This window comes from Salvelinus alpinus, chromosome 6 (genome assembly GCF_045679555.1).
Source record: "Salvelinus alpinus chromosome 6, SLU_Salpinus.1, whole genome shotgun sequence".
Classification (NCBI taxonomy): domain Eukaryota; kingdom Metazoa; phylum Chordata; class Actinopteri; order Salmoniformes; family Salmonidae; genus Salvelinus; species Salvelinus alpinus.
In genome coordinates, this window is record NC_092091.1 from 86695074 (window position 1) to 86706287 (window position 11214).

Genomic DNA, 11214 nt, shown 5'->3' on the forward strand with positions numbered 1-11214 from the left:
AGACACGACTGCATTGACATCGTTGACAAACTGCAGTAGCTGAAGAGGACATTTGTGCGATTCAGTATTTCCACATCACGACCGTCGTTCTCTCAATAACTGCCATCCAGGTCCATTCTGATTGGGTTCAGAACTTTATAGAGAACTACTGTGAGGTTACCTGTGGCCCGGTGTGGTCCGATGTGGCCCGGTGTGGCCCAGGTGTGGCCCGGTGTGGCCCGGTGTGGCCCAGGTGACAGAGTGTGGCCCAGGTGTGGGCCGGGTGTGGCCAGGTGTGGCCCAGGTGTGGCCGGGTGTGGCCAGGTGTGGCCCAGGTGTGGCCCAGGTGTGGCCCAGGTGACAGAGTGTGGTTTCATTACCTTGGAAGCAGTCTATGGATTAGGACAGAGGGTCCATCACAAAATGGCTCCCTATTCCCCACACAGTGCAGTAGTTTCAACCAGGGCCCAAGTAGTGCACTATATAGGGAATATGGCCCTGGTCTAAAGTAGTGCACTATATAGGGAATAGGGCTCTGGTCACTAGTCGTTCACTATATAGGGAATAGGGCTCTGGTCTAAAGTAGTGCACTATATAGGGAATAGGGCTCTGGTCTAAAGTAGTGCCACTATATAGGGAATAGGGCTCTGGTCTAAAGTAGTGCACTATATAGGGAATATGGCTCTGGTCACTAGTAGTTCACTATATAGGGAATAGGGCTCTGGTTAACAGTAGTTCACTATATAGGGAATAGGGCTCTGGTCACTAGTAGTTCACTATATAGGGAATAGGGCTCTGGTCACTAGTAGGTCACTATATAGGGAATAGGGCTCTGGTCACTAGTAGTTCACTATATAGGGAATAGGGCTCTGGTCAACAGTAGTTCACTATATAGGGAATAGGGCTCTGGTCACTAGTAGTTCACTATATAGGGAATAGGGCTCTGGTCACTAGTAGTTCACTATATAGGGAATAGGGCTCTGGTCAACAGTAGTTCACTATATAGGGAATAGGGCTCTGGTCAACAGTAGTTCACTATATAGGGAATAGGGCTCTGGTCACTAGTAGTTCACTATATAGGGAATAGGGTTCCATTTGGAGTGTAACAGTGCTAGGTTTGTTACCTAGCTACTGCCACCATATCAAATCAAATCAAATCAAATCAAATGTTATTAGTTACATGAGCCGAATACAACAGGTGTAGGTAGACCTTACAGTGAAATGCTTACTTACGAGCCCCTAACCAACAATGCAGTTTCAAAAAAATATGAATAAAAATAAGAGATAAAAGTAACAAGTAATTAAAGAGCAGCAGTGAAATAACAATAGCAAGACTATATACAGGGAGGTACAGAGTCAATGTGCGGGGCACCGGTCAGTTGAGGTAGTATGTACATGTAGGTAGAGTTATTAAAGTGACTATGCATAAATCAAATCAAATGTATTTATAAAGCTTTTCTTACATCAGCTGATATCTCAAAGTGCTGTACAGAAACCCAGCCTAAAACCCCAAACAGCAAGCAATGCAGGTGTAGAAGCACGGCAACAACAGAGAGCAGCAGTGGTGTAAAGAGGGGGGTGGAAATGCAAATAGTCTGGGTAGCCATTTCATTAGGTGTTTAGGAGTCTTATGGCTTGGGGGTAGAAGCTGTTTAGAAGCCTCTTGGACCTAGACTTGGTGCTCCAGTACCGCTTGCTGTGCGGTAGCAGAGAGAACAGTCTATGACTAGGGTGACTGGAGTCTGACAATATTTAGGACCTTCCTCTGACACCGCCTGGTATAGAGGTCCTGGATGGCAGGAAGCTTGGCCCCAGGGACGTACTGGGCCGTTCGTACTACCCTCTGTAGTGCCTTGCGGTCGGACGCCAAGCAGTTGCATTAGCAGGCAGTGATGCAGCCAGTCAGGATGCTCTCGATGGTGCAGCTGTAGAACCTTTTGAGGATCTGAAGACCCATGCCAAATCTTTTCAGTCTCCTGAGGGGGAATAGGTTTTGTCGTGCACTCTTTTTTATTTTTTTCCACCTTTATTTAACCAGGTAGGCCAGTTGAGAACAAGTTCTCATTTACAACTGCGACCTGGCCAAGATAAAGCAAAGCAGTGTGACACATACAACAACACAGAGTTACACATATACAAACGTACAGTCAATAACACAATAGAAAGATCTATATGCAGTGTGTGCAAATGGAGTAGGGAGGTAAGGCAATAAATAGGCCATAGTAGCGAAGTAATTACAATTTAGCAATTAACACTGGAGTGATAGATGTGCAGATGATGATGTGCAGGTAGAAATACTGGTGTGCAAAATGAGGTAGGTAGTTGGGTGGGCTATTTACACATGGGCTGTGTACAGCTGCAGCGATCGGTAAGCTGCTCTGACAGCCAATGCTTGAAGTTAGTGAGGGAGATATAAGTCTCCAACTTCAATGATTTTTGCAATTCGTTCCAGTCATTGGCAGCAGAGAACTGAAAGGAAAGGCGGCCAAAGGAAGAATTGGCTTTGGGGATGACCAGTGAGATATACCTGCTGGAGCGCGTGCTATGGGTGGGTGTTGCTATGGTGACCAGTGAGCTGAGATAAGACGGAGCTTTACCTAGCAAGGACCTATAGATGACCTGGAGCCAATGGGTTTGGCGACGAATATGTAACGAGGGCCAGCCAACGAGAGCATACAGGTCGCAGTGGTGGGTAGTATATGGGGCTTTGGTGACAAAACGGATGGCACTGTGATAGACTGCATCTAATTTGCCGAGTAGAGTATTGGAGGCGATTTTGTAAATGACATCGCCTAAATCATGTATTGACAGGATAGTCAGTTTTACGAGGGTATGTTTGGCAGCATGAGTGAAGGAGGCTTTGTTGCGAAATAGGAAGCCGATTCTAGATTTAACTTTGGATTGGAGATGTTTGATGTGAGGCTGGAAGGAGAGTTTACAGTCTAACCAGACACCTAGGTATTTATAGCTGTCCACATATTCTAAGTCAGAACCGTCCAGAGTAGTGATGCTAGGTGGGCGGTCGGGCTGTGCAGGCAGCTATCTGTTGAAAAGCATGCATTTAGTTTTACTAGCGTTTAAGAGCAGTTGGAGGCCACGGAAGGAGTGTTGTATGGCATTGAAGCTCGTTTGGAGGTGTGTTAGCACAGTGTCCAAAGAAGGGCCAGAAGTATACAGAATGGTGTCGTCTGCATAGAGGTGGAACAAAGAATCACCAGCAGCAAGGGTGACATCATTGATATATACAGAGAAAAGATATATCATTGATATATACAGAGAAAAGAGTCGGCCCGAGAATTGAACCCTGTGCCACCCCCATAGAGACTGCCAGAGGTCCGGACAACAGGCCCTCCGATTTGACACACTGAACTCTATCTGAGAAGTAGTCAGCGAACCAGGCGAGGCAGTCATTAGAGAAACCAAGGCTGTTGAGTCTGCCGATGAGAATACCTCTCACGACTGTCTTGGTGTGTTTGGACCATGTCAGTTTGTTGGTGATGTGGACACCAAGGAACTTGAAGCTCTCTATCTGCTCCACTGCAGCCCCTTAGATGAGAATGGGGGCGTGCTCGGTCCTCTTTATCCTGTAGTCCACAATCATCTCCTTTGTCTTGCTAGGTTTAGCATTTTCAAACCAAAAACATCAATGTACCAGATATTAGCATGTGTTAAATGTCATGCCCGAGGCCACATCTCAATCCTAAAACATCAATGTACCAGATATTAGCATGTGTTAAATGTCATGCCCGAGGCCACGTCTCAATCCTAAAACATCAATGTACCAGATATTAGCATGTGTTAAATGTCATGCCCAAGGATACGTCTCAATCCTAAAACATCAATGTACCAGATATTAGCATGTGTTAAATGTCATGCCCAAGGACACGTCTCAATCCTAAAACATCAATGTACCAGATATTAGCATGTGTTAAATGTCATGCCCGAGGCCACGTCTCAATCTGAGGCACGTTATAGAGCAGAGTACTGGACATTCTACAATGAGCCTTTATTAAAAGGCATTTCCCCCAACGTTCAAGGATATCACCTTCATGGTAAACACTGTGAATGTTGGCTCAAGTGGACATTTAAAAGTCAAATGCAATGTGCTGCTCTATAACGCGCATTGGATTGAATACCGAGCCTGAGTACAAATTAAAAAATTCAACTTTTAAAATGTTTCAAGGAGCTTTTAATGTCAAAGTCAAACTTTTACACACATCATCATCATCATCATCATCATCATCATCATCAAACCGTTCTGTAACAACAACTCCTCGGCTGTGACTGAAATGGGACCCTATTCCCTCTATAGTCCACTACTGTTGACCAGGGCCCTCTATAGTCCACTACTGTTGACCAGGCCCCTCTATAGTCCACTACTGTTGACCAGGGCCCTCTATAGTCCACTACTGTTGACCAGGGCCCTCTATAGTCCACTACTGTTGATCAGGGCCCTCTATAGTCCACTACTGTTGACCAGGCCCCTCTATAGTCCACTACTGTTGACCAGGGCCCTCTATAGTCCACTACTGTTGACCAGGGGCCTCTATAGTCCACTACTGTTGACCAGGACCCTCTATAGTCCACTACTGTTGACCAGGGCCCTCTATAGTCCATTATTGTTGACCAGGGGCCTCTATAGTCCACTACTGTTGACCAGGGCCCTCTATAGTCCACTACTGTTGACCAGGGGCCTCTATAGTCCACTACTGTTGACCAGGACCCTCTATAGTCCACTACTGTTGACCAGGGGCCTCTATAGTCCACTACTGTTGACCAGGACCCTCTATAGTCCACTACTGTTGACCAGGGCCCTCTATAGTCCACTACTGTTGACCAGGGCCCTCTATAGTCCACTACTGTTGACCAGGCCCCTCTATAGTCCACTACTGTTGACCAGGGGCCTCTATAGTCCACTACTGTTGACCAGGGCCCTCTATAGTCCACTACTGTTGACCAGGGCTCTCTATAGTCCACTACTGTTGACCAGGCCCCTCTATAGTCCACTACTGTTGACCAGACCCCTCTATAGTCCACTACTGTTGACCAGGCCCCTCCATAGTCCACTACTGTTGACCAGGGCCCTCTATAGTCCACTACTGTTGACCAGGGCCATCTATAGTCCACTACTGTTGACCAGACCCCTCTATAGTCCACTACTGTTAACCAGGGCCCTCTATAGTTCACTACTGTTGATCAGGGCCCTCTATAGTCCACTACTGTTGACCAGGCCCCTCCATAGTCCACTACTGTTGACCAGGGCCCTCTATAGTCCACTACTGTTGACCAGGGCCCTCTATAGTCCACTACTGTTGACCAGGCCCCTCTATAGTCCACTACTGTTGACCAGGCCCCTCTATAGTCCACTACTGTTGACCAGGGCCCTCTATAGTTAACTACTGTTGACCAGGGCCCTCTATAGTCCACTACTGTTGACCAGGGCCCTCTATAGTCCACTACTGTTGACCAGGGCCCTCTATAGTCCACTACTGTTGACCAGGGCCCTCTATAGTTCACTACTGTTGACCAGGGCCCTCTATAGTCCGCTATATAAGGAATAGGGTACCATTTCTGGAAGCACACCTCATCCTCGTAATCATTAGCAAATGCATTTAGTTGAATAATTAATGAATCCCAGCTAATAAAAGAGCAGCAACAGATAAATAAAAAAAAAGAGAAAATCAAGAGGAAAAAAAAAGTTTTTAGTTTTGAAAGTTTTTTTTTTTATGCAAAATTGAAACAGGTAAAACATGCCTTTTTGTCTGTTGTGAACATTGTTCGCTGTTCTGCGTGTTCTACGGGTTCCTCGGTTCTACTGGGTAGTTCTTACAGTTCTATAGATGGCTATTAGGTAATCGACCAATCAGGAGTTCAAAAGGCACCCTATTCCCTATATAGTGCACTACTTTGGCCACAGTCCTGGTTATAAGTAGTGCACTATATAGGGTACCATTTAGGATGTAAACCGAGGTGTCACCTTTCAAAAGTAAAGTCCTAAACAGGTGAATGGAAATATCTCTTTGAGACGTCATTAACCTGTTATCACCCTGTCCTCTCTCTCTCTCTCTCTCTCCAGACCTGTTATCACCCTGTCCTCTCTCTCTCTCTCTCTCTCTCCAGACCTGTTATCACCCTGTCCTCTCTCTCTCTCTCCAGGCCTGTTATCACCCTGTCCTCTCTCTCTCCAGGCCTGTTATCACCCTGTCCTCTCTCTCTCCAGGCCTGTTATCACCCTGTCCTCTCTCTCTCCAGGCCTGTTATCACCCTGTCCTCTCTCTCTCCAGTCCTGTTATCACCCTGTCCTCTCTCTCTCCAGGCCTGTTATCACCCTGTCCTCTCTCTCTCCAGGCCTGTTATCACCCTGTCCTCTCTCTCTCCAGGCCTGTTATCACCCTGTCCTCTCTCTCTCCAGGCCTGTTATCACCCTGTCCTCTCTCTCTCTCTCTCTCTCTCTCTCTCTCTCCAGACCTGTTATCACCCTGTCCTCTCTCTCTCCAGGCCTGTTATCACCCTGTCCTCTCTCTCTCCAGGCCTGTTATCACCCTGTCCTCTCTCTCTCCAGGCCTGTTATCACCCTGTCCTCTCTCTCTCTCCAGGCCTGTTATCACCCTGTCCTCTCTCTCTCCAGGCCTGTTATCACCCTGTCCTCTCTCTCTCTCTCCAGGCCTGTTATCACCCTGTCCTCTCTCTCTCTCTCTCCAGGCCTGTTATCACCCTGTCCTCTCTCTCTCTCTCCAGACCTGTTATCACCCTGTCCTCTCTCTCTCTCTCTCCAGGCCTGTTATCACCCTGTCCTCTCTCTCTCTCTCTCTCTCTCTCCAGGCCTGTTATCACCCTGTCCTCTCTCTCTCCAGGCCTGTTATCACCCTGTCCTCTCTCTCTCTCTCCAGGCCTGTTATCACCCCGTCCTCTCTCTCTCCAGGCCCATTTAACAAGGCTAAGAAGAAGTGATTTAAATTGTCTTTAAACGTGCAGTATATAAAACACACATACTCCCACACAATGCCAGCCTCCTAAATGGCACCCTAATCCCTGCATAGTGCACTACTGGCACCCTAATCCCTATACACTTCACGACTTTTAGCCGACTTTTGACGACAGACCCCCTATATGGCTTCTATAGGGACTAGGGTGCCATCCCGGACGCAGACACAGATTCATGTTCACTGTTCCTAAAGGTCCGTGACAGGCCGGGGAAGGAAAGGTAGGGTAGGATGCTAGTAGGGTAGTATCTCTGTACGAGACTCTGCATTAAAACAGCAGTTTGACTTCCTGGAAGAAAAGATCTGTCTTGTAATTAACACAAATCATTGTTCTCAGAGTCTCTTGTAGCAAAGTTCTCCTGGTCCGTTGGGTTAACTCAGCTCCTGAATCCAGACCCTGTGGGTTGGAATCCAGCTCCATGATTTACATATATCCAGGGACCGGGTGGTCATGGTTACTACACAGTATGTACTGTATGTCAGTGGCTCAAGGTGAGCTAGAAAACCCGGTAGGGTTATGGCATAGACAGACCAATCCCCTTCGAGCATTCCGGCTTGGAACCCAACGTTCTGGAACTAGAACCCACACAGAACCTCCGTCCATTGTCACATCAGCGCAGCGCTGAGTCCAGTCCACCAATCACAGAGCTTCAGATACAGCAGGTTGGGAGACAAGAGGTTAGAGGGCGGAGGGTTTGAGAAGGTCAGTGACACCATAGAGAAGAGTGGAGAGAGAGAGATAGGGGAACCATAGAACTACAACTCAATTCTAACTCACATTCTGGGGGATTGAGTTAGAACTCAATTCTAAATCGAATTCTAAGGGATTGAATTAGAACTCAATTCTAAATCGAATTCTAAGGGATTGAATTAGAACTCAATTCTAATTCTAAGGGAGAATTGATGGTTTGATGTTTCATGTAGAAACCCAGATGCTTGCTTTACAAATGAACTGTACACATTGTGTCAAGTCTTACCTGAGAGGTGGTTAGTGTGTAACTGAAGTTAAAGTCACTGATTATATGGTGCGTGATCTTTCTTTAGACTGTTAAGGTGTAGACGACCCTGGCTTCCTTTTAGGAAGGAGACAAGGAGAGGATGCTATTTTAGACTGATAAGGTGTAGCCCCTGGACTCTACAGTCCTTCCACGCGTCCCTTCAATGTGAGGAGATTCTCATTTTCTCTCAAATTGCTACAGCAAATAACCTCAAATAACCTCAAATAACCTCACTGAGGGATGAAGGTTTCTGTCTCTTCCTCTCCTCGTGATGACTTCACACACTGATGCTCTCTCTGTCTCTCTCCCTCTCTCTCCCTCTGTCCCTCTCTCCCTCTCTCCCTCTCTCTCTCTCTCCCTCTCTCCCTCTCTCCCCCTCTCTCCCTCCCCCTCTCTCTCTCTCTCCTTCTCTCTCCCTCTCTCCCCCTCTCTCCCTCTCCCTCTCCCTCTCTCTCCCTCTCTCCCCCTCTCTCCCTCCCCCTCTCTCTCTCTCTCCCTCTCTCCCCCTCTCTCCCTCTCCCTCTCCCTCCCTCTCTCTCCCTCTCTCCTTCTCCCTCACATACAAACACACACATAGAAACATACATCATGTTTTCAGAGATGCATAATATCTCCAAAAAGAAGGCGTCTGGTTTTCTCCCCCCAAAAAATAACAAATTAGCATATAGCTGTTTTTATTTCATGCAGAAGAAGAAGAGTTCGAGTTATTTTTTTGTCCCGAAACATTTTGGTTTGTTCTATGAGTTACTACGTCCTGTTAGAGGAATCCTTTTAACATCCCTTTAATGTAAAGCCGCTATATAGACCAAAACATCCCTTTAATGTGTTGAAAGATGAATACTTATTTAAATACATGTTGACATAAATGGAGTTGAGGAGGGGGGGGGGAGCAGGCAAAAAGCTAGTTTTCAGAGGCAACATGTTATATGTTAAAAGTATGGTTAAATGCATGTAGATACGTTATGTGTGTGTGTGTGTGTGTGTGTGTGTGTGTGTGTGTGTGTGTGTGTGTGTGTGTGTGTGTGGGGGGGGGGGCATGTGTATCCTTCTGCATTCTGGGTTGATTTTGTATAGCTATAGTGTATGCTTGTGTGTGTGTGTGTGTGTGTGTGTGTGTGTGTGTGTGTGTGCACGTCGCACGTCTATGTCGTTTGTGTATGGTTTCACTGAGTGTGTGTGTGTTTCACTACATTGTGTGTGTGTTTCACTACATTGTGTGTGTGTTTCACTACATTGTGTGTGTGTTTCACTACATTGTGTGTGTGTGTGTGTGTTTCACTACATTGTGTGTGTGTTTCACTACATTGTGTGTGTGTTTCACTACATTGTGTGTGTGTGTTTCACTACATTGTGTGTGTGTGTGTGTGTTTCACTACATTGTGTGTGTGTTTCACTACATTGTGTGTGTGTGTTTCACTACATTGTGTGTGTGTGTGTGTGTTTCACTACATTGTGTGTGTGTTTCACTACATTGTGTGTGTGTGTTTCACTACATTGTGTGTGTGTGTTTCACTACATTGTGTGTGTGTGTTTCACTACATTGTGTGTGTGTGTTTCACTACATTGTGTGTGTGTGTGTGTGTTTCACTACATTGTGTGTGTGTTTCACTACATTGTGTGTGTGTTTCACTACATTGTGTGTGTGTGTTTCACTACATTGTGTGTGTGTGTGTGTGTTTCACTACATTGTGTGTGTGAGGGAGGATTGTGATATACATAATGAATGAAGTGACTGGTCGTCAGCACGGTAGAGTACTCTGTAATGGCCTTAATGAATGGAGGGCAGTGCTGCAACACTGCCAGTCTAAACATATGTACAGTAGGGTTGCACATTTACGCTAACGTTCCCCAAAACCCCCAGGTTTATTTCTCAGAAATCCCGGTAAAAAAAAGATTCCTCGGAATAGGTAGGAAATCCGTCATCCTCCAACCAGGATTTCTGAAAAACCTTGGAGTTTTGTGAACGTTCCCAGAACTTAGCTTCCCTAGTCTCAGCAAGAGAAGGCAGAAAGACAGAAAAATTGTCATTTTCCATTAGAAAACGCTGGAATACGTTGGCACTGATACTGGTACCTTGTATTCCCAGTGATTCCAGCTCATATGATGTAAAAACGTCACATTTGTCTGCATCCCTCCGAGTCTTTTTTGTTTCAAAAATACCTGATGTTTTTTTTTCAATCAGTTATCTTTTCATAAGTCCTTGTCTTTGCCAAAGAATCCGATTGGTTGTTACTGAAAATATATTGTCCGTGATTGGTTAGATTCTGATAATCCTCGTTGTATGGTTGGTTAATATCTCGATGCTACTTGTCAATAATGCCATATGATGATTGGTGGATTAGGTTTAAATCACATTTGATTGATGAGCATGAAATCCATTCAAATTCCTTTTATAACGACAGGCTCATCGGTCCTATCGTTTGATTGGTTAAACCGTCCACGGCGTCCCATCATCGCGTTCGCCGATTAGTCAGATTCAGATCTGTCCGATCATAAGTCTATAAATCAAATGTTATTGGTCACATACACCTCAGCGAGTGTTCCCATTGGTCCTGAGGCGTGTATGGCGTCAGGCCCAGTTCCTCCAGCTCTCTCCCATCTCCCCACAGCTCCCCCTGTTGGTGGGAGGTCAGACATGCATCTGATTCACTTTAAAGAGTTTTTTTTTTAAATGAGAAGAAAGAAGTTAACACTTGACACTGATCTAAGTTCAGTATTGTGTTGCTCCCTGTAATACTTCAGGTTAGGATTCAGGGAAGAGTAAACTGATCCTAGATCTGTTTTTTGAGAGAAACTTCTACCCAGAGTTTAGATTAGATGAAGTCAGTCAGTACGTGACTCCAGAGCAGAAGTGCTCTCTCTTTTTTCCAAAGGCGATCCATGGATCCATCTCCCTCCTCACCATACACATAAATATGATGTTTTTAGTATCCAAAAGTTCAGATTCGATTAAATCGTAGTTTTTTTTTTGAGGGGGGGGGGTGTTCAGTTAATTAACACCATTTATCTGTTTTTATTCACACCTTATAGTTGTTTCTTCTTGGAGTTTAAGTTCCCAGTGTCCTTTTTGTGGTTCTGCAGTTGTGTGGTGTCTTGTCTCCAAAACAAACCCAAACCCACTGAGCGGTCCTCTCTTCTTTAGGTGTTGTTATTAATGTTATTATTCACAGCTGGTCAAAGTTCTCAACAGAAAAACTACAACAGAAATGGACCATTTCATTCCAATGTCTAGAAGTGGACTGTTCCATTCCACC